A 21508-nucleotide genomic window follows, 5' to 3' on the forward strand; every position below is an offset into this window, starting at 1 on the left:
TTTCACGCAGCATCGTCTTATTCCCTTTAAAATAGAGTTCATTTTGTGGTATTACAACTGTAGAGTCCTGGCAAATATAGGGTTGTAAGTTCTGGCCATGATAATACGTCTTAAGTTGAAGGTGGTAAGGTCGAGAATGGTGGCTGTTTGAGCGGTGATAATGTTAAATAAATACTAGAGGAGCAGTCGTGATCGAGGATCGTGATTGCGACACCGGCTGCGTGCCCTTTGTACACGGTTCCGTACCCGTGAAAAATCACTTGAACATATGCAAGTGCCTGCCAGCTCCCTGGCGACGTTCTAATCCAGGGTAGCGTTGGCAGAAAAACTGAGGAATCGGCTGATTGGCGCTGAAGAAGCTAGGTCCTCTGCTACCCTCATACACTTAAACTGATCCAGGAGTCCCTTTTAGGTGTTAATCATCGCAGTGCCCATTACAGAAGACATGCGTAAACACAGCCCCCTTATTACAAAAAGTTAGACTCAGTTTGAACCCTGGTTTAAATTGACATTTTGTATGGAAATGTCATTTTAAACCAGAGTTCGTCTCGGGTTTAACTTTTTTGTAATAAGGTCCTATAATGATCGCCAGTTCTTCTCTCGGTGGCTTCTGCATTCGCTACCTGGTAAAAACGTAAAAAAGTCAATAAAATTTAGTTACGTAAATTATTTGTACAGAATATCATTATGTTTGTTGCTACAAAGTTTTCACCTTTGGAACTTGTTTGAAACTTAGTATTCAGTGTCATAGTTTTTTTAATTCCCATTGTTTTAAAATTCATTAATTTTAAACATAATAACTTAAGTTCATATCAAATGTTGATCCTTAGAACGCTCTTGACCTCTATACTGAACGTGGTCTTGGTTGGCTGAACGATCTACTGAAAAACGATTTTCACGCGCGCGTAATTGTGGCCCATAATAAAACAATAACTCAACTCAACAATACACAATTTTCGACTGTCATCAATCAATCCTAACAAGACGTACACATTACAGATATCCTGAAACGTTTTTCTGCTGACCACCCCAATAAACAATACAGCAAATAAGCATTTGGTGTAGGGTTGCCATCCGTCCGAGTTCTATTTAGAGGGCGTCCGGGAAGAGTCCGAGCGGGGTTTTATTTGTTAAAAAAAAGATTTCTTTTTATCTACAACGAGGAAGCTCTTGGCTTGTATCTCACCTGATGGTAAGTGATGATTAGGCCGAAGGTGGAAGCGAGCTTCACCCGGAATCCTCAACCACAGAGGAACTGGCTATTACCTCTAACTGCCGGAACACAACAATGCTGTTAACATAGTCTTGGGCCAATGCCGGGCGATGCGTCTAAGTTTTATAAAAACCTGTTGACATATCCCCGTATTGTCCTGGTTGCCAAATTTTAAAGATGGCAACCCTAAATTGGTGTAACACGCGAGCATTATGCATCGGTGAGGCGGCGCGGGCGCAGCTATCGGCAGATAAGTTTTAATTAAAACCGCTGCCCCGCAATAGGAGGTTTAAAATCATGTTATTATTATTTTGTAAGACAAAAGGCAGTTAAAGTTATTCCAAAAACACATAATAGATTATAATAAATAAGATCCGGTTGATCAAATGAAGATATTGAGAAAACTGAAAAGTACAAGCAACGCGGGCAGCGCAGGACCGCTCATTGTGGAAAACCTTGGAGGGGGCCTTTGTCCAGCAGTGGACGTCATTTGGCTGAAACGAACAAACGAACGAACAAGCATACAAATGCAGAATAAACTGAAGTAAGCACAGAAACTACGTTCAGGCTTCGGCACTCCTTGAAGGATGCGAGAATTAATGTTCTCAACTTAAATATTACAAACATTCATTCCCTTATTATTTCTATTTGCTAGTAGCTTGAAGTCTAATACTTCATAATCACTACATGTCATGATTTTAACACTTTTCAGAACGTTCTACTAAATTACGCAGAGCTGAGTCACATACGCGTCGCGCCATACGAAAGTGTTTGTTTACAGTCCAAATCAGTACTAGAATCGACACCCGATTAGACCAATAGTGTTAATTTAGAATTCGAACACCGAACCCGACGAGTATGGCGCACAAGGGATCATAAAATATTATGACTCTATTCTATTCGATACGTGATAAAACGGATCAATGGTGAATGTTAATACTGGCCCTACGGTGGCGACACCGATGAGCTTCCCGGAAGTATAAGAATGGACATTCTCGGGCTTTAGACCTTTGCTGGGGTCATATTGAGTACTAAAATAATGCATGGAAACAGGTTATAATATGTATTTGTATTCGATGGTAAACGTCAGACTTCCGCAGAAGAAATGTATACTAACACCCGTATTCACAAACGGTGCTTGCTTAAGTGAAGAAGCAAATCAAACGCACAGCGTTGAATAGAGCTCTGTGATTGGTTCATAATAATAATAATAATAATGTGCAATTGCTGACGAGGTAATGATGACGAACAACTATCGAAAATATATCCTGAAAGACGGTACGGTCGACATTTGTCGAGCATGCCACCGTCCCGGAGAGTCACTCAGGCATATAATTTCTGGTTGTTCGCATCTTGCTAACGGTGAGTATTTGCACAGGCATAACCTAGTAGCCAGAATCATCCACCAGCAACTTGCTCTTCAGTACGGCCTTCTTGAATCTGAGACGCCATATTACCAGTACCAGCCGGTGCCAGTTCTTGAAAATGGTCATGCATTGCTCTATTGGGATCGGTCTATCATCACAGACAGGACTATTGTCTGTAATAAACCTGATATTGTGGTGGTTGATCGATCCCAACGTCGGGCAGTGCTCGTTGACATCACCATCCCGCATGACGAAAACCTCGTGAAGGCCGAAAAGGAAAAACAAAGCAAATACCTTGACTTGGCCCACGAGGTGACCGCCATGTGGGATGTTGACTCGACGATCATTGTCCCGATAGTTGTCTCGGCAAACGGGCTAATAGCGAAGAGCTTCGACCAACATCTAAAGAAGCTCTCGCTAGATGGTTGGCTCAAGGGTCAGATTCAAAAGGCGGTGATCCTCAGCACGGCACGCATTGTCCGGAGGTTCCTCAGCCTGTGACCCTGACCACCGGTAGCCTGGGCCCTGCTCCGCTGCCAGCGGGTTAACTATTTTTAAGATTTTTGTTTTTATAATGTATTTTTTTTTGATAATAATTACATTGTAAAAAGAAAAAATTAAAAATAAGAAAGTAAGATGAATAAAGGAATAATAATAAATACACTTTATTGCACACCAAACAAATAACATAACAGAAGAAAAGGAACACACAAGGTACAATTAGGTACAATTAGTTCATGTGTTACCCTGTGCGTCCACGCGCACTGTGAGATCTCATAGTAATGTTTGTGAATACGGGCGTAAGGCTCGGATGTGCCATTTTACATTAACTAAAACAATTCAAAAGTCTGTCGAACCCCATACAGCCATACAAAAAACACCGGTTAAGGTTATATTTACGATAAAGGTAAGACTGCAACTTCGGCTTAGAGAAGAAAGAAAACGTTGACGTAGATGACTGCGATTTCAGAGACAAAAGAAAATGAAAGTCGTAAAGGTTATTGTATACCTATATTTTTTGAGATTTCTGCAAACAAATGATTTATAATGTTAGAAGACAATAAATAAGCAGACTACAGGCCGAATAATGTATAATTCAGATGCCGTTTGTGTTTTTAAGCGTTAAGAATACGCGTTTGAAGTCACACTATATTGCCAAAAATATTAATTGCTTTACTTTTGAAGGACAAAGTTTCTTTGGTTCATCCATATATACATTTCCAAGAATGTAAGAGTGATCTCTTAAAAATACAATGCGAAATTAATTTGATATTCCATTTAGAATATTTTTGCATCTAATTCCAGCCGTGACTCGCATAATTTTAACAGTCATTGCTACAAACACTGACTTAGGGACGTGAAACGAAGCTGAAACTGATGCATAGTTTTATGCTGAGTTGCTCTACCTAACTTTAACCGTAACTATAACGATAACCGGTGTATTTTGTATGGAATTTAACAACAGATTTTTGACGTTTGTTGAAGTCAAAGTAAGATGTTGCAATCCAGCCTTAATCTGTGATTAGTTAAATTTTAACAGAACTAAGGAGGCCGACCTTAAATAATGGGAAAAAGGTTAGGGAAAAGAAGTTACATTTTAACATTTGAACCAACCAAATATCGAATTTAATTTTATGCATAGATTAGTATTTAAGGATCGTAGTCGTACGAGATAATGAGCCTTAAGTTAACTTTACAGTTATTTAATTATTTATTTATCTCGCGAGCGGATCGGGCCACTTTGACAGTGACAAGCAATAAATAACCCACCTGAATCCCATATTATGTCCAAATGTCAGAATCCGTACGTGTGCCCAATTCAAATGGTATGGGCACGTGTTCTTATTGTTTAGGTTTTATGAGTTTGGTGTCTACAAGCTATAAAAAATTAAAATGAAGGGCTTTCATTGAAAGCACAGAATAGATAATACTAGTACAAGAAAGCAGACTTGTGATGTGCTGGTATGTATTTTTATAGTAGTGTTATCTCAAGCAAATTTTTAGATACAGTCATTTTAAAAGTAAGTATTTAGTGACACCACTTTTCTACAATAAATAATTCAATACTTACAACAGTTTCTATAGGATGTAATCGAGCATGAGTTAAGGCAAATTAAGCAGTCGTTTCACCGAAAGGACAGCCAGGAGTTAAATCTGGCGCCCATTGCGTTCAAGACTATAATATACCACTTACCATCGGATGCTCGCAAACGACTACAAAAATGTTCATTTTACTCAATACTTACCTACTCTAAAATTTTGTTTCATTCACCTAAATCTCGTATTAAACTGAATTATAGATTTTGCTTTTCTAATAAAACATTAATATAGCGAAAGGCTCCTTCCATTACATTCTATCTTTTGTTTCAATTATCATTGGAACTTGGTATAGAAAGGTCACGATTTCGTGTATTCCAAATCGTGTAGCTATGTAAATGTTAGATGGAAATTATTTTATTGAATTTACTCTCGAAAGCAACAGCAAGTATTAGTGGCTATGGTTTAAATATACAGGGCTACTTAGAACTAACCTGAATTTTTTTTTTTCACGGAATTGTAAATTAAAAGTTGGTTCCTATTTTTCTGCCCACCATTTCAACCTTGAAAAAGTAAATGGCTTGACTAGACTTAGTGCTTTGTTTTAGTTCAACAAGATAATTATACAGAACAAAAAGTATCAATTTGTTTTGATGAATGTCACAAGTCACTATGTCTGTTTTCGCCACCTGTCCCCTACGTTCTGTATTTTTGCGGGTTTTATATGAAGGCTTTTTAAATTCTAAAATCCTTATTAAAATAAAGATTACCAAGTCAAAACCTTTGTAAAAGATAAGAGGTGTAAACAGTTGATTCTTGTCAAGATTACATATCATTTCATACTCGATTAATGATTAATTAATTCATGCTTAAATGGAAAATATTTTATTATATTTCTCATCGTTAGTCATAATATTTAAAAACTCTTCTGTTATTAAAAACGTAACGGGTACATTTAGCGATTTAACAATTTCAGATAGTTGACAGGCTACATATTTTATTTAAGTCTAAAATAAGGATGAAATCATCATAATTTCAGTCACAGGGCGTCCACTGCTGAACGTAGGCCTCCCCCAATGATTTCTACATCGCCCGGTTGGTAGCGGCCTGCATCCTGCGCCTTCCTGCTACCTTTATGAAGTCGTCGGTCCATCTTGTGGGTGGATGACCCACGCTGCTTTTTCCAGTAGATACGTGGCCTCCACTCCCGAAACTTGCTGCCCCATCGGCCGTCAGTTCTAAGTCTAATATATCTAATTATGATTTTTGTTATAGCCGAACTTGTATACCCATGCCCATCGGTGTATCTTCATAAAGGCACAATACCTTTTATATATTTTAATCCATCCAAACAATCCAAAGCCCAATCCCGCCCAATAGCACCACGCAGCCATCCATATTTAATCATTCGTTAGCATAGCAATCTGCATACGTAACGTCCCCGTGACGTCTGCGTGCAATTAATAATTTCGCCACTTGGTGATTAACATTTAAACCGGAGTCTGCGTTGGATTGGTCTAAATCGAAAGGCTGGGTGCACATTGTGGGAATTTTCGTGGAACAAAATTGTTTGATGCCAGGGGCGAGAGACGTCATTTCTTAGAAGTTGGGACAAGTTAGTGTGGTTGGAAAGCCTTGCAAAAAATTCTAGAGAATAAAACAGCTTTTCTGTACATGTAATGTGGTACAGAAAAGTTTATTTTGATTAAGGCCCCGTTTCCACTAAGGCGGAGCGGAGAAATGTTTTTAAAGTAATCAGATTTCATTATTTCCACTTCTTATGTATCTGGAATTACGCAAATAAAGAAATTTGATTTGATTTGTTTTGATTTGATTCTCCTCTCGGCGCCACGCCGCCGCCAAATTCTATAGAAAAATTTGTACACGCGACACATTTCCGCTCTGCTCTACTTTAGTGGAAACCAGGCCTAACTCTATAACAACATTTTCTATGAAACAATATATTTCTTTTCTCAATGTTACTGAAAGAAGAGCCAATTGTTTTAAAAAATCCTTTATTATTAATATGTACTTAACAATTAAATTGCACCACTTACCAATGTTTATTATATTATGGTCCATTAGCACATAGTGCCGTTAGTTACTTGTAAATGGTCTATAACATCCCACCTGCCGATTTTATGGTCCTGACATACAACCACATACATGGCTATAAAAATAATAAAGCCATAATTTCGTGGAATAACTCTGTAATCCCAACTAATATTATAAATGCGAAAGTAACTCTGTCTGTCTGTCTGTCTGTTACGCTTTCCCGCTTAAACCTCGCAACCGATTTTGATGAAATTTGGCATAGAGATAGTTTGAGTCCCGGGAAAGAACATAGGATAGTTTTTATCCCGGTTTTTGAAACAGGGACGCGCGCGATAAAGTTTTTCTGTGACAGACAAAATTCCACGCGGGCGAAGCCGCGGGCGGAAAGCTAGTCACTGATATTTCTATCCCTTGAAGTTCAAAGACTGAACTATTTAACACATTTCATTGCTTATTTATGGAAAGTATAATAAATAATCTCCGACACCTGCCTATAAAATGTTCCTTGCATGGTACAGTTTTTTGTAGAAATTTGTGTACCAGAAAGCAGAAAAGCCGTTGGAAAAACAATCAAACAATAATTAATAACTTTTGTTGTAACTTTTAAGTCGTAAAAAATATTAAAGCGCGTTATTTGTAAAAGTTAAAGACAGCAACTTGGACGCCTATTGTTGGCTCGTACTTCTGCAGCGGAGACTCAATGAACTGATGATAAAAATTAAAATGTAATTAATTACATCCTATTTTTTTCAAACACCATATTATATAAATCAACTTAGGCATACCAAGTGTAAGTAGAAACATAAATCGCACCTCGACGTTTCGTGTAAATGAAACGCATGAATTGCTAATCTGTCTGTACACAATTAGCCGTGTCTATTATACCTGATAAATAGTCGCCTGGTCAGCTGGTTGCCACTGATAGCACTATCTGAGTAATTACATAAGAGATATCGCGATTTATGTCTAAGATTGCGACTGTTGACACTGAAAAAGTCGTTACGACTTGGCGTTATCATTCATTTGTCATCCCTGAGTGAGAGCTAACTCTCTTGTCCCCATTTGGGGTAATTTTTGGGTGTAAGCTTTATTTTGATCTAGAAAGAGGGACCTATATAAGAATGTCAAATCATTGAGTTTCATCCTTTTCCTACTCTTTACTTTTCAAACGGTGAAGAAGGTAACTCTACTTTCAGTTATTTTAGGTTTTCATCGTACAAAAAAATTGTTTTAGCTTGACTACTTAGTGACTTCTCCACGTTCAAAGTTTAATTTACCTTGGCCTATGGGTAAATTTTTCTTGTCATAATCTTCACTAATGCTCATCCCAACCGACCGATCAGGTGGACCGACGACCTGATAAAGGTAGCAGGAAAGCGCTGGATGCAGGCCGCTACCAACTGTGGGATGTGGAAGTCATTGGGGGAGGCCTAAGTTCAGCAGTGGACGTCCTGTGGCTGAAACGATGATGATGATGATGATGATGATGCTCATCCCATTTTCAAATCAGTCCAGCACAGGGTCATTTTTAAGTAGTTCGGATACTCTAAAGTTCTTTTGACATTCGGTCGAATTACATGTCTTTGTCCAAAAGCATTTCCATCATTATCTGCATAATCCTGTCTAGTACTCGTATACCATTTCAAAAGATAATTAAACGGTTAAGAGGTCAAAATCAAAATTATCTTTATTTGTGTAGACTAATTAAATTAGTACTCACATATCGTCAAATGCTCTTAAGGAGCCTATACATGTCTCATTCTTTTTTTGCCCTACATGTGAGTATCAAATCGATCAGTGTGCACTGTTTCCTCTAATATTCAGACGTCTAAAGTTAGAAGCGCGGCGAAGCGCGAATTGGGCGCCGATGGATGTTGATCTATCGGACGGGCTCGCGATTTATAACGCATCCGCAATCTATTTTGCTTCGGCTCATAATTTGAGCATAGAATGTAAAAATACAAATTTATTTATGGTTATTGGGATTTAAGTGCTAAACATCTAAAACAAGATTTTTCAATTGAAAAAGTAAACTGTCTGGAATTCTAGTCCACGACTATATGGGACCTGCATATACCTACCAAAAACCACAAAAGCATTAAGTGACACAGGTCCTGTTGAAATTCCCAAATAGGATGATCCTTTTTTGACGTAATTTTCTTTGCAATATTAAACAACAAGTTTTTAGCGGCCGAGTGAACCGCTAATTTATTTGTATAGAAGGAGTGCGAGGAAGAAATAATAACGCAAAGTTACGAGTGATAGTCGCGTCAGCATAAAACAGCTAATTTAAACGTTTTTACTTTCATTAGTTTCCCACAAATGTCTAAGTATTTTCAGTCTCCGATCTCTTCAGTGGTCAACATATTTTATTATTGACCACTGCTTCTATTACCTATTTGAAACAGTCCATGTATAAATAGGTAAGTAGTACACATTTTCCTTTTCTTCGTATACTTTTTGCTCTTAATTTTGTACCCACAACCAATATCCAATTCAAAAACGTCTCTATCGTGTTCCAAATGGCACAGAAACGTGCCATAAATCCAGATTGTGCCCCGTCCGATAGATCAGCGTCAATCGGCCGGCGGTTCGCGCTTCGCCGCGCGCCCGACGCGGACCATAGACAAAACACCTTAAATCACACAGGGTTTATTATTGGCAGCGAGCTACGAGTGGCTCTACATCGTTACAATGTTGCCGTTACAAAAAAAGCTCGGATTAATATGGATTGGTGTTGCCATTACAAAAAACCGTCGTATGGCTGGAGGGTGTCACGGATTTGAAGAAGTGACCTCTGAATTACATTTCTCGATTATTTTAAATTTTTGATACAGTCTATTCAACGATGTAGAAAATAAAACGGATTGCCTGTTTATAGATTGCTTGCCGACCTGCTAGCTTACATACCTTTGCCAAAGTCCTTGTAATTGTAAATCATTAAATTAAAATTAAATGAATAAAATATCAACACCAATAAACTACAATTAACTACCGAACAATTTGAACGACCACTAAAAACTCATAACTAATTAATAATTCCAGTGACATAATCCAATAACAACAGAACTAAACGGAGAGCAATTTTAAAGCAATTCATTTTTTGCACGGCATATTAGCAAATTTGAAATTCGTTCCCTCATCAACAATTTACTGGTACAAATAAAACAGCAATAATTATTCATGGGGCTTCGCAATTATTTCAAAAGCAGCGTCACTGCCGGCTCCTGTGCAGACACGCGTCCATGTTTTTTCATCAATTTGTCGAACGCATCAATATGCGAAATGCCTACGCGGATCGCACGCCGCATACATACGATTAAAAAATCGCCGCGGTAGGTGACCAGTGCACACTCAGCTTTAATTGAATAGATTTAGCAGCACACACCGACTCCTAATTGTCTAATTTATAGCGAAAACAACGTATCGTTTGGCGGACGAATATATTACTATGGTATGCAGAAGGACTTTCTTTTGGAGCGGGAAATAAACACGGCCTGTCGGGAATATCAAGCAGATAGACTAGGTCTTATGTTAAACAGGTCAAATCCACTTGCAAAATATTTAGATGGGCTCTGTCACATCGCACACACCCTTTATCAGTACGAAACACAAATGTGGACCTTATTGCTATGAAGAACTGAAGAATGCCCCGCTGACAAATGGGCAGCGCTGTCAAAGCTCGATCGAAATTAATGACCGCGAAAGATGTATTGACGAAGTGATCAAATAGTGGCAATAGTAATGCGAGGGAGCACCTGCCTGTATTACTAATGCTGCAGTCCCATCTACCATAAATATTAATAAACGATGTTATTTTAGCACCGCGAAACAAATGACACTAACTGCTCATTTGTTTATTACATCAGATTGAATTAAACTAGTGGCCGTTCAAACGATTTATTCCTTTGGTCATCTTTAATTGTTATGCGTTTTTAATAGCATTAATGCGATTTTGTCTATACTAGGCAACGCGTTTAGTCGCGATCCGCTAGCGCATGCGTTGAGCTGACGCCATGGGCTATTTTTAAAATTTCTAGAAATCTTAGCGCGATTACGTCACATACTAGAAAGGATAAAAAGCAATAAGAGTTTCTATTGTCCGTGTGGCCTTTGAGCTCATAGGTGGAACATTATTATTCTTCGACAGACTCACAATAAACCTGGTATGTAGGCAAGGCTCTGCTGGTGGGTGGCCTGTTGGTACTAGCCCAAACGTAGACAGAACGATTCGTGAATATTTATCAACGGCTAACCCGGTTTATAACTGCGAAATTAACTTCCTTTGGTTTTACGAGATTTCGATCGATATCTTTTTGAAAAACAGTCACATACTTGACTGATTTGCAAATATAAGTGTCTCTCTTTAATATTTAAAATTTTCGTAATTATTTTGCTCGAAACTCATAATCATAACTGCGTTAGTACCCTATTTATATTCTTATTTTTTTGTTTACATACCATAAATCATTTGGAACAAGATTTATGGTCTTTATCGCAATCTTACATTTCCATAAATAATTATGTCAAGAGGTGAACAGAAACTGTATCACCGCAAACTTTTGCTGAATAAAGAACATGCTCTAACTGCTTTTAAGTGTCTAATTAATTTAACAGCCGTTGTAAACTTAATCAAGATATGAATCGACATTCATAACAGCGGTCGTTAAGGTAACATCGTATGATTACTTTGATTTAATAAAGGATTTTTTTCGACATTAGTATGCATTTATACGCGAGCGCATCAAAAATTACTGTACGAAAACAAATCAGCGCGTACAATTCTTGAGATGAAAGTATGCTGCATTTTAAAAGCCAATTTGTCATGGAGTGCAATTCAGAAATATTCACAAAACAAAACTCGAACAAACATGTTCTCGAGCCAGTAAAATAAAGACAAAAGACGACACCCATAAATTGTCGCTGAAAAGTAACCAAAGCATTATACAGTTGCATAACAGTACAGTAACAGTAAATAAAAAGGGGCAAAAGGAGCAAAACTGTGCACGAAACTGTGCGCTTTTAAATACGGACGACGTTGAGCGCGGGTAAGGCAAAGACATTTATGTTCACTAAACAAGTAGTAAAAGTCACTGCTTGAGCGTTTTTATGGCACTCATAAATGTCAGATTGCGCCGGGCGGAGCGCCCGCGCGGGTCGAGCCGCTCGATTTTACACTTTGCGCACAATCCTTAATTGATTATGTGCGATTTTCAATTAACACTCTTTTTATTCATGACCGCCGATTAATGTTGCAATTTTCCCTTTTTCAGGTAACCGTTATTGCCGTTAGCCGCGCTTGTTTATGGTAAGATGACAATTTAGGTGTTTAGAATGTCACTTGGAATATTTAGCGCAAGTGAAAACGCAAGGTGCTATAAAAGGAAGCTGTGGACAGACGTGAGAATAGGTAGGGTCCAGTGGCCCCCTATGCAAATTGTTGCATCGTTAAACACCCGGCCGCGGTCGAGAAGACGGATTGACGTAAACGCGTAACACCGGATGCATTTGATTGGCGTTAGTCGGTTCAATTATTGTTAAGGTTCTGTCTTGAAGAGCTACACAGACCTGTAAGTTTAGTCTTGAGACGGCAGCATCCCTATTTAGATTATACGTTTTGAAAATACGCAATTTCTTAGACATAGAGCTATGTATTCAACGTGAAATTGTGAACTCTGTCAGTTTATAATATAACGCGTTAGATTGTAAACTAACAGTGGGTTAGGTTAGGTTAGATTGTAATTTAACTCCGTCAGATTATAATCTGACAGAATTCACAATTTTACGGTGACATATATAAAAGCTACTATACAGTAGAGTCTCGGCGTTTTTTTTGTCTCGATAAAGTTTTTCTATGAAAGCTAAAGCAAATTTTAATTCTATTCAGCTAATAAATAATCAAGTCCAATACAAAAGAATTAACAAGAAACAACGTGTCAGTTTTTCTACCTTTTGAAGGACGTGAAGCGCCCTGGGCTTTATATTAATTAATATCTGATTACTTTAACATGATAAACTATACATCTGTGAAAGTAATTATTTACTTAAGGCGCGTTTAATTAAATAAAAGCCATTTTTATTTATTTAATCTTTTTTGCGCAGCTACAATGAACTTGTGAAGTTTTTGCTGAATACTGAATTGATCTTGTATTTTTAATTAATCATTCTTAACCATTAAAAGGAAGCGAAGTTTTGTGTTTAAGTAGTCACAGTCTGGGTGATGTGGTATGAAACTTAACAGAATCTGTCGGTAAGAAATTTACATAGTACACCGTGTTCGTGCTAGGGGTGGCACAAGACGAACTTTTTATGATTCCTCAACCAAAGTATGAAGCGAAGTCGTATTTTAGTGAAGCTTTCGCGGTTGATTTATACGAAGCTCGAATATTCAGGTCGCGTTATACAGGAAGTTTTTACTTGAAAACAAAAAAGTCGGGCATTTTTTTCATAAAAACATTTTGACTCTTGAGCTTACACAGACGTACATTGTGTGATGACCATTCATATTATGTTTTATAAAAAAATAGTCAGCAGTAGATAGCTTAGCAATTTGTTAAGAAAACAATTTTGTTAAAATACTTACATAACCGCACCCCGAACACTAGACTGAACCTACATCTTTGATTAATGTAATTATTTTTAACAAATGATTACTTAGCGAAAAAAAAAGATAATATGAAGCTGAAAAATCTCTACAGTTACTACCGCAATCTTCAAAAGTTCAAAATACCCAAAAAATATGATCCGCATATTTTTCGCAGCAGCCCTACGAGCACATCCGATGGTGTACACCTGCTGGCGAGGGAGGGACATGTGTATGGCCGAACAGTGACTTTTATTGACGCGCCCGCGTTTAATAACTGCTGCCTTCTTCGGCCTAGAGACAGTTTTGCTGTCGGGTGTACAAGGGCAAACGCCTTTAGCGGGAGTCGTTTTTGTGGGAAAGCTGTTTGATGGTTCCTTGAAAGGGAATAACTGAACATTTTCACTGATATTTACATTTTGAAATAAAAGCTAATTTACAAAAAGTTACGTGACGTCAATTTTACAATGATATCGGAAATAATGAAATGTTAATTCGTTACTTTCTTGTAAAAAAGTCTTAAATACAAGAAAGTATTTTTTTTTGTATGCATAACAAGGCAGGTATTTGACCACAATCGCACCTGATGTTAAGTGGGATGCAGTCTAGGATGGTACATATCTGCCCTGTAAGTGCCTATTCACTCTCGCCTTGAAAAGGCCCGGAATAAATTCTTCGGGAAAGACAGCAGCAGGCAACGAATTTCTACTTAGTATCACTTGAATACATAGGTATTGCGAAACAAGTTTAGCTGTAATACCAGACTATAATACCTTGGTTTATTTTGAATTAAAAAACATAATCACAATCATTTCGGGTTCAAATTGCTTATGAAAAACCACTCTTGTTTGGAAAAAAATATCCTGAAATGTAGAGCATAATAAAAATCGCTGCATCTCGCATCTTGCACAGTACCCCAACAAACGGTTAACTTCACTTTATAGCTTTTGAATTACGAATGTTAAGTAGAAAATGAGCCATGGGAATAGGATTCCACTCAGCGCACTATCCCAGGCGTTTGCATATTTTTACAGCGATTTAAATACGCCAGTGTGAAAAACTGATTTCAATTGTGGTGAAGTTTCGATGAGTTATAGCAGCTAATCTATATGTTGATTAGGTTTTTTGTCAGTGATTTTATAGAGTGTGAAAGGTTGAATAGAAAATTACATTGTTTGTTGAATTTACTGAACGAGGCTTCAATAAATCAATGCTGTAACTAATGTTGAGCAAATTAATTGAACAAATGTTTTATTGACTCTTCACTGGTCTTACGATGTAATGTATTGGATAATACAGTCTGTAATTTTCGATCAACATTCTCTAAGTCATATTAGCACTAAATTATAATTTTAGCGTCTTGCTTGGAAAACTTAATTAAACCTAGAGCAGAACTAAAAATAGCTCATCTACCACAAATAGGTGTGCTCCCGTCGACCGGAGAAGTCGTAATGGCGCGAGCAGACGGTCCGCGATGGCAGCGCCACGATAGCATTGTGGTAACGTGCGCCCGCGCACCGATCGCGACGCGATTGCGCGCGCTGTCTCTTACGTGTCGCCCGACGCCCGTATCTCGCCGCATCGCACGCAAATTATCGATACCATTATTGTAACACCCAACTGAAACAACACTAGCTATTGTTGTTGTTAAAAATTGGTGATTGTAGAACAAACTTTTAAATGTTATTAAACGTTATACCGGTTTTTGTGAAAATAGTCTTAGGTTTCTGTTGTTATGTTTTTTTAATTAAAGTCTTTATGTAATTGGGTATTTCATACCATTCACAAATGAAGCACAAAACACACTTCATTCTGGTCTTAAAACCCAATTCATAGAAAATTAATTTTAAATTAAGATTTTTGTTTACCTTGTCAATTGATAAAAAGTTTGTCAATTGAATTGGCAAAATAGTGAAGTCATTGGCTTGTAAGTATTGCCCTATAAAATCCATGGGAGTCTCGTTTGACAGTTATTGTAAAGTACTCCAGTCGCCCGCATCACACGTAAATTAATATCGATATAATTATACGAGTAACACCTAACTGGAACAACACTAGCGCTATTGTTAATGTTTCTGGATGCAAAAAATTGTAGCATTGTCTGTAATTACACCTATCAGCGGTCCAGATTTATTGTGATTCCGTTTGTCGTCGGTAACTGATACGGGTGTTGTGCGTGAAAATTATATTCTTTTAGCGCTATACCTTAGAACTGTTACACAGTGTTTTCATCAGGCTTTTTATTTGCATCGTTTGAGCCAAATGACGTCCACTGCTGGAAAAAGGCTTCCCCCAAGGATTTCCACAACTTTGCATACTTAAAAAAGTTAAATCTAACAAAGTCAAGTAAAATAACCAAATCTAATACTTACACATTTATTTAACTGCGTGTAATAAAATCTACCATAAACTAAACTTACACATTTTATCCTAGTAATTAGTTTCCGAAGAAACTAGTGTCAATGACAATCCAACTTCCATATCAAAACTGCAAGCCTAAGCTTGTCTTTCACAAGAAAGATCACTATGTTATCATTTCTCCAAAGTCATACTGAACATTATCCAGATTAAACATTAAGATTAAAGCAATTATACCAGCAGTTAATTGTATTATACCACGTTTAAATGAATCGAGTCGATTATCGAGTCTTCACGTAACTTATACAATCTCACAAAAAACTCAAATAGTATTCTCATATAATTTTTCCAATTAAAATGATTACGTGCCTTATATGGGGGCTGATAAAATCACACCTTAGCGCGTTTAACGAGTAAGCGCCTATATTTAGCGTAAGTGTTGCTTTGCTGTAGGTGACATTGTAAGCATCATCTTTTTTTTCATAGACATTTTTTTCGCAGCTGTAATAATGCACCAGTTTATTTATAAACATGTCTATTTTACTGTAGTTTTGATCATTTTATGATAGGAAAGTCAACACACTAATGTGAACTTTGGCTTTCACACAATATTGTACACGTATTGTGACCTTTTGATTCAAAAACAAATTAGCACTGAGTTAACTGAAACCTGGGTAAATCGTAATAGGAAAAGTGAGTATTCTTCAAATTCAAATTCATTAAATTCTTTATTGTTCCATGTTAATAAATAAATATAAATGGTAATAAATAAATAAATAAATAAATAAATGTTGGTTAAAATGTTACAAAAAAGCTTCATATTGACTTGAAAAAGTTAACGTACAAAAACCAATAATGACTTTAACCTACGACCAATTTAGTATAATCAGGCGCCCTCTCATCATTAATCCAGGCAGAAAACATCATTAAAACATTATTTCGTCACAGATATCCAGCTCAGTTCGACTTATAATAAAGACATACCTATTTAATACAAAATTATTAAAACTTGATCTGCGATGGCCAGCAGTTCCTTTGCTCCTTCAAACTGGGCGTACACCTACTCCCACTGTCTACATAAATCACCGCCCAAACATATTGTTTAATCATAAATACTCGATGCTCATGTCTTCATTGATACAATGTTTCAATCGAGACAATGTTTGAGAACGTTTCTTCAGCTGTAAGTAAGCTTTGAAATTGTATTATTGAATAAATAGTGCATTATGAATCAAAGGGATAAAACTATAGCACGAGATATTTAATGGATTCTCAGTGCAATGCAGGATTCTGAGATACTGGTCATAGAGTTACCTATATAAAATATCAAAAATCTGTGAAAGTTTAGGACAAGAAAATTCTAAGATACTTGATGACTTTACCTTTGTGGAGAGGACTCTACATTTCACTTTCTGCAAAACAATAATAAAAGCCGCTAAATAATGCCACTCTTGTTACTGGATATTAATTACTTAATTGACTCCATATACTACACAGAAATCGGGCTGAAGTGACAAAATTACACTTATTTATTTGATTAAAAATGCTTTGCAATATTATGTGGATTGTTCAATAGTCATGTTTCTTATTATTACGAGTATTTATTTGCTTGATAAGAAAACGCCAACTTAAGATTTTAGTGATAGGATCTTGCCCAACTTTCTCTGCTACTTTCTAAGTGACTACTATGCAGTAAAAGCTTATTCTGTATTGACTCTACATTTGAAGAAATCAACGAATTGTTATTAACAAAGCTTAGTGTTATTATAATATAAAGCTCTCAGATTTATGTTTATGTGGTACAGATAGGAGGAGTTTTGGCTAGTACTATATTTACTTACTTAATTTAAAATTGCTTCTTGTTGAATTATAAGGTGGTGTAAATGAAAAAGCTCTGAATATGAAAGAGATTTGATGCGCTACGAAGTTTCATGTAAATAGCGCTATCTCTATCACGCTAAGGTTGGGTTCATCCGAAAAGGTATTAAAATGTGCCTAGTAGGGACGCAACTAGTCAACTTTCGAAACAGGTGAAAGTACTATGCAAAATGAGGTTACTGTGCTAAGGTATCACGCGAGACACCAGTTGTTAGAGTAGTTACGTAAACCGTTTAACGGCCAAAAGCCATAAATTGACGCAGTATAAGGTCATGGTCCCGTACAAACGTTCAACCCGATGCACTATACCACAAAGTGGTCATTCGTTTCAAATAAATTACCATGTAATGGTACGATAATTTGCATACTCCACTCGATGGTAATAACACCTCGACGAGCGAATCACAACCGTATTCTCTAAGCCCAAAAATGGAGTTTCGCGCACACGAAAATTTTCATTCAAAAGCTTCCGTGACGGTGGCGCCGCTACGGAACTTTTGGAGACTACGAGCTTTTTTGGAGGTTCGTGCACCATTCCAGAGATGGCGCTAAAAGCGCCGAGCGAAATGGTTCGTGCAAGGGTGAGTTTAGGGGTGCTTTAGGGGTTGAAACAACAACCGTTCGTTGGTTAGCGTCGTACAAAATGTTAGGTGAAATTTTGTATAGATGGCGCTACCCTTAATGTTCAGGGGTTCTCGGTGAAATGTTTTGTTTATGCTTAGAAAGCTTTTTTTAGATTTTAAGTGCGCTGTTGATTATTGCACTTTTGAAATATTCTTTTAATTTAACTGCAAACTTTAATCAATTTTGTTTCGATAAATCGTCTAACTTATTCAACGGCTATTTTAATAATTATCTTTTGCATTCCTAAATTATATTCAAAGTTTATTTCATAAAACATGGCTAGTCCATTTTGCACGAATGCATTTTCATATCACTAACTCAATGTGCTCACACAATTCCTAGTAGTAATTTTAGCTTCCAACAAACCTCAAGTTCGAGTAAGCTTACTCACAAAAGCTCTTACTTAGATAAGAGACAATGTCCGTTAATTCGATTGTCACTTTCAGTAGTGCAAAAAATAAAACAAAAGCACATCAGGTTGTGCTTGGAACAAAGCAGTTAAACTTAAAACACCTTTATTCCTTAACAATGACAAGTGAAAGCTAAAGTCACGCAAATTTAAATTCGCATAAACATACCTGACATTTCGCTACCGATCCTCATTGTTTATCAATTGCATAAGATTTGACAATGGCGGTTGTAAATCTACCTTCATTCTCAATCTTGACCCAATTCTTAGCACTTTTGTTGTAGCCCGAACATTGTTTTTCATTGTTTCTCGCTTTACCTACCTGTGAGGTATTAGGGGATTCCGCAGTCTGCTGCCAGTCGCATTCTTGTTCAGATCAGATCATTTCAACATTAATCTCAACGATAAAATTGGTCGATCACGAAACCGTAAAAGAGAGAGTGTTAATTAAACCGGCCGATAATTGATATTAGGTGTGAATTGTGGTATAAAAATAATAGTTTGTTTTTATGAAGTGGCGAATGTATCGAACACTTAAAATTGGTTGTTAACACCTGTGTTGTATTTTGATTGAGAGTCGTTGATTCTGTTTTATTGCTGCAAAATTAATCGAGTTAAAATAACAAAGTGATTGTAGTTGTTGATATTTCTTTATTGGCGCTTGTTTTCTCGTTTCACCTAGATACTGGACCGTTATTGTGTGTGCAAGTGTACGTGGTAGATAAGTATAGTGTGCACGTATAGTGTTGCGTGTCCGGGCCGGAGCTGCTCTCCTGTGAAGATAGCGCAAAGCCCAGTGAGCCCGCGATATCTAATGAAGCTGACTGAGCCGATATGGGGTATGTGAGGGTTTTAAATTGTAAGCCATTTTGCGCCGAGAAGCTTAATACAGTATACGTATAAGTTTCTTGGGATTATTGCTTTTATAATCTGTAATATGCGGAGATTTTTGAATAAGTAATCAGGCAAATCATAAATCTATGCCATGCAAACAGCTACTGAAGAATATGAAAAGCTAAATTATAATTAATTTAAAATGATTTTTATCATTTTAACAAATGTTAGCGATGTTTAACTAAAAGTATTGCTCTTGCATTAGATTTTAAATTGATAGTTTTAGATTAAGTCTAACTAGTAATTTGACTTATTGATTACACCATGTTGTCAGCAAGCAGTGGTAAAATAGGTCCATTACTCTTATTTATTTCTTGTTTCTTAAACAACGATAAAAATAGTTGGAGTAAAGACGACTCTACATTATTTTCAAAGACAATGAACGTGTTAATTTAGTTTATGATGCATCGGTGGTATAAGATAACGTCATTATCATGCAGTTATCACGAGTTATAACCCTATAAAAGGATTAAGAATGTTGCACACTATTACTGAAGCCAAATATGCCGTCATACAATGAAGTTTTTTGAATATCGATCGTTTTAAGTGATCTGGGACGTTATTTAGATAATTTATAGAACAAGGTGCGTACAAGTTTTATAATTAAACATGACCTTTGGTTTTCTTGATACTATCAATGACAATGCGTACTTAAGCTTGCCATAACGCGGTTTGTGGCCATAGGGTTGTCAGTATACTTTCTAGAACTTATGGTTTCAGTCATCATGTATGGACGTAGGCTCATCCACTGAATTCGATAAAATAAAACTGTTTTTGCATGATTTATAATGGTGGTTGAATTAAAAGTCCCTCGCCTCGATGCTGTAACGATGCTAATGAGCTGGAATAAATAAATTAATAAAATGTATATGCTTGAAATAGTAACCATTTGTGATATTCACGATTTCAAATAGTATTTATTTGCAGCAATTCTGAAAGCTCGGTAATTATAGTTTGAAAATAAGTAGATGATGATGAAAATGCGCGGTTTGAAATTAGATAGATCACCTACTTTTGCGTTGTTAATCTTTTTACTGCCTAATTTGAAACAAAACTGCTCACAACCCTGAACCAACCTCGTGGTCACTCATTACATACATTACGAAGAAAGCAACACTTGGCATTTCGTTTTTTTGAACTCTGAATTGCGTTTAATAAAGTAATGTAACAACTTATTATTGGATGCATTGATCAACTCCATTGATAAAAAGGTACTTAATTAATAGCTACATTTGCAATAACTCGGTTGATTCAAAGAAATGCTGATGGTTTATTGTGGTTTTTAAGGGTTTATTTACGAGGCATTCAATAAATAGGCTTCCATTAAAATAATTAAGTGCTGCGTTAGTAAGACCATGATATGTGCAAGTTACTGTCAGTTTTGCAGTCACTAATTAAATGAAAATCAGTTACTCAAATGTTCATAGTTGAGTTGCAACATCTTACTTTAACTTTAATAAACGTCAAAAATCTGTTGAACTCCTTACAAAAAGCACCGGTTATTATTGTTATAGTTACGGTTAAAGTAAGTTAGTGAAAATCAGCCTAAGTTATTCCTAATTTGAACATGACGTCATTTACAATTTCAGTTCTTCCTAACTGTGACAAGTGTTTGGTTAACCCGCAATGCATTTAGCCGCAACTTATCCCAGTCCCAGGGGAAGCCGCGATATAGACGTCTCGTGCACTAAGCAAACACTATGATTTATTCCGAAATACGGACCCGATGACGTTTCCAGGCCATAAATCGCACCCCTCAAGTCATGAGGACATATCGGGTGCTTTATGAAGAGCCCGACGTAGCCGGTAAATGGTGCACGACCAGTACCCGGACTACCCGGGTAGGTACGCTACCCGGACTACCCGGGTAGGTACGCTACCCGGGTGGTGCCCGGGTACCCGGGTATAAATCTGACGCATCCGGCCGGGACCACGCCGGTAGTGGCGACGATTATTCACCCAATATCGAGTTTTGGCTTCACTTGCTACCTTGTAATCTTCGCTTTCGCCGAACTAAATTTATGTGGTAGACATTTTAGTTTTTCCGTGTTGCGGCGGTGATATGTTTGGATGCGTTTTTCAAACGCTGC

At 37.0% G+C, this 21508-nt stretch overlaps 1 protein-coding gene across 2 annotated transcripts in view; it reads left to right on the forward strand.

Annotated features, from left to right (window-relative positions):
* LOC135076927 (homeotic protein antennapedia-like) overlaps positions 1–21508 on the forward strand; it is a 211692-nt gene that overhangs the window by 84083 nt on the left and 106101 nt on the right. Inside the window, exon 2 of one of the 2 annotated variants that reach the window (XM_063971445.1) lies at positions 11946–11980. The exons of the other annotated variant lie outside the window; for it this stretch is intronic. The gene's annotated coding sequence lies outside the window, so the exon portion shown is untranslated. The remainder of the gene's footprint in view (positions 1–11945; positions 11981–21508) is intronic. 2 annotated transcript variants of the gene reach the window in all.

This window comes from Ostrinia nubilalis, chromosome 12 (genome assembly GCF_963855985.1).
Source record: "Ostrinia nubilalis chromosome 12, ilOstNubi1.1, whole genome shotgun sequence".
NCBI classification, from domain to species: Eukaryota; Metazoa; Arthropoda; class Insecta; order Lepidoptera; family Crambidae; genus Ostrinia; species Ostrinia nubilalis.